We start from the raw sequence: 3,466 nt of genomic DNA on the forward strand, positions 1-3,466 counted from the left end.
GGACTCAGGTATGTCAAGTTTAGAGGACTAAACTTCTTTTAAGTGGGGGAGAATGTAATACCCGGAAAAAAAAATAAAGTAAAATAAAATAAAAGGAGGGGTATTTAAGTAAATTTGTTATGGGGTCAACTTTTATAATTAATATTACTAAGGGGTTTTTAGAAAATAAGGTTGGAAACCCTAGTTTATATAGTCTAATTTTTAAGTCAGCGTATACTGACAGATGTTTGAGAGAGGAGACTACCCAAAATACTGAAGTAGAGAAGATTTGACTGCACAATAGAGGTAAGAGCCTAAGAATCTTTTTCTTGTCCAATCTAAGCTTTATTTGGAATTAGAGTAATTTTTTTATGAGTATTTTGGCCAAGAAGTGAAACTATTTAAAATCTCTAATGAATTTTTCGAACCGAACGATCAAGGGATTAAATCATATTCTTGGTACCTGTACTGTCTTGATAATAGTTGGGAATTCTTTTTCTATGCCTCAGTTGCGTTAAATGTAGATGGGTATGCAGAAGGTTAGGCATGGCCATAGTGGGTCAGATTCTGCACAGTTCTACTTTAAGGAATTGTACCCAAAATTGATAGAGTTGGGAAAATGCAAAAGTCTAGTAGTATAGGTTTGAGGTTTGACAAGCCAAAAAAAAAAAAAAAAAAAAAAAAAAAAAAAAAAAAGAAAAGAAAAGGTGTACGTAACAGTGTATTTGTTGAAGATGGGTGAACGTCCAAAAAAAAAAAAAAAATGGAAAACACGTGTACCTGACATGTTCCTCTTCTTTTACAAATGACTTTTACCTTTTATGCATATTATCCTAGGGGATTACTAGTGGCAGAAAGTAAGGAATATATAAATATATATATATATATATATATATATATATATATATATATATATATGAATAAGTGGATTTTTGCTTTGAGATAATAGTGAAAAAGTATGAGATATTTTTAACCATCACTCTTCTAGCCGGGTACCATTTTAAGTTTTCCTTAAATTAATTGATTATTGAGTATAGTGCTTGCAAATTTTTTAGGTGATATCTAAGGAATTTAGAGAAAGTGTTAGGAAAAAGATCCTTGTGGTGAGTTAGCTGAGGTAAGTAACCTTATCCTAATGGGTTTTATTTTGCGTATTTTAACTATTGAAAATTGTTTACAGTTGTTACTATTTATTTCTATTGTATTACTGATTTCAAGTAAAGAATAGATAAATTTCACAAATAAATATGAGCATTGAATATATGATTTATTTATTTAATTGTTCCTTTAACTATATTGATTTAAAGTACAGAATATAGAAATATCACAAATATATTTGAATATTGAAAATATGATTATATATGATTATGGACAAATTGACTATGAATTGATTTTGATACCCAAACCAATGGGGGTTATTCATTGGTATTCTGATACCCAACCAATGGGGGTCATTCATTGGTATTCTGATACCCAAACCAATGGGGGTTATTCATTGGTATTCTGATACCTAAACCAATAGGGGTTATTCATTGGTATTATGATACCCAAACCAATGGGGGTTATTCATTGGTACTCTGATGCCCAGTCACGGGGATATAGCGTGACCATAGTTATAAGATTGTTAAGAATATGAATTACGTTTGAGTATTTGAACTAATTTGAGTCTTCAAAATTGCTTATGTATTTTTAGAACCTATTATAAGTTATAGCTTTGACATATGAAAAACTGACTACTTTCTAAACCATCTATGATATATTTGTAAGATTAAAGTATGTGATCTATTTGCAACTTATTATTTTAAGACTATGAAATTTCTTTAGTTATTTTTGAAAACCCATAGCATAGTATAACTTTTGAAGATTCATATTACATCTTATTACTTCATAGATCTATTGTTGGATAGAACTAAATTGGAATTTGGTTTCTTATTGAGTTGTCAACTCACCCCCCCTACTCTTTCTCCTTTCAGATTTTGATAAGGAAGAGTAGCATATGTTTGGGCTTCCGCTGGGATGTGCGCATGAGTGAAGTTTAGGAAATCAATGGAATAAGTTTTGAACTTTTATGTTTTAAGATTACCTTTTGTGTAATCCTTCAGACTTAAAGGATTTAGTTTATTTTTATTTGATGTTGGAAGATTATTAATTGGAGATCTTTTGAGAATTTCTTTATTGAGGATATTCTTAAATTTATTGATGAAATTTTCTTAAGGATAATTATTTAATTGTTTAAGAGGGCCTTACACACTTGTAAAGTGTAAACTTTATAAGTGCGTGGCTGTTGTCACGTGCCTAGCTCTTTTTGGGTTCGGGGCGTGACAATATTTATGGTATCAGAGCCATGCCCTAGCCGGAAGTGTGGGTCCCACACGCGAGGACGCGTGTGCTCATAAGGGGGGTGGATTGTAGTGACCCAAAAAGGGGGGTCTTGCATTCCATGGAATCCCACATCGCCTAGGGAAGCACATGAGAATGTGTTTATAAAGAATGATCTCCCTTCAATGTGTAGAGGCCTTTTCCCCAGCGCAACCTGGGGAAGAACAAAACCATGAGGGGTATGGGCCCCAAAGTGGACAATATCTACACAGTTGGGGCGGGGTCGTTACACATAGATTTATTATTCATTTGATAGTTGTTAGTAGAATAATAAATCTCACAATGGTCCAGTTCAATGTCTTAACACTTAAAACATATCAACATATCAACTAGAAGTCTCCCCCCCCCCCAAAAAAAATTTGAAATTATTTTTTACTATATAGAAATATTTAATATTTTAATAATTAGCCCTCAAAAAGGGGACTTGGCCCCCCCAACTATTTGAGTTGGTTGCAAAAATGGCAGCTTCTTGCTCAAAACCATCATTGTGTACCATGGAATAGTCCCAGAAGCTATTCCCATTACCAGGGCAGCCCAGCTTTGAACAAGACCTGTGAATTGCGGAAAGTTTGAGAATGTGGAGAAAATTGAATAAAGTATCGGCATAGCATAATTTTTAAAATACCATAAAAAATAAATAAGTAAATAAATAAATTCGAGATCGAGATAGGAGCACTTTCTTTGCATGTGGTGAACAGAGAAATGTAACCCTCCCTAATGATTGAAGCAATAGTCTCCTCATTATGTATCAAATTACCCAAGCTATCCTTAAAACAATATATCTTGTTCCTTTTCCTCCGCCACACCAAACTTGAGCACTAAGCAGAGCATTTCTGGAAACAAGTCTGAACGAAGAAGAGAACCAAAGTCCAAAACGACACAGTTCTGACTAGTACAAAACGTTACCATTTCACCACTTCATTAAACACAATACATTTAAGTAGAACGGCATCGTTTTGGCCTTTGACATATGACCGTTGGTGAAATAGCCGATACTCATCTTCTTCCTCAGTTTTGAATAGTTCCAAGGCTACTTTGCAAGTTAGACTTTGAGAAGGCCTTTGATAATGTAAATTGAGGATTTCTTTGGCAGTTACTAGAATGGGGT

The 3,466-nt window shown here is 33.5% G+C and overlaps 1 long non-coding RNA gene across 1 annotated transcript; it reads left to right on the top strand.

Moving 5' to 3' along the window:
* Positions 1–908: 908 nt before the first annotated feature.
* LOC126701844 (uncharacterized) lies at positions 909–2,184 on the top strand. The gene is made up of 2 exons (XR_007647515.1): positions 909–1,096; positions 1,953–2,184. It is a non-coding gene; the product is annotated as an uncharacterized LOC126701844 (long non-coding RNA).
* The last annotated feature ends 1,282 nt before the right edge of the window (positions 2,185–3,466 follow it).

This window comes from Quercus robur, chromosome 10 (assembly GCF_932294415.1).
Source record: "Quercus robur chromosome 10, dhQueRobu3.1, whole genome shotgun sequence".
Lineage (NCBI taxonomy): Eukaryota > Viridiplantae > Streptophyta > Magnoliopsida > Fagales > Fagaceae > Quercus > Quercus robur.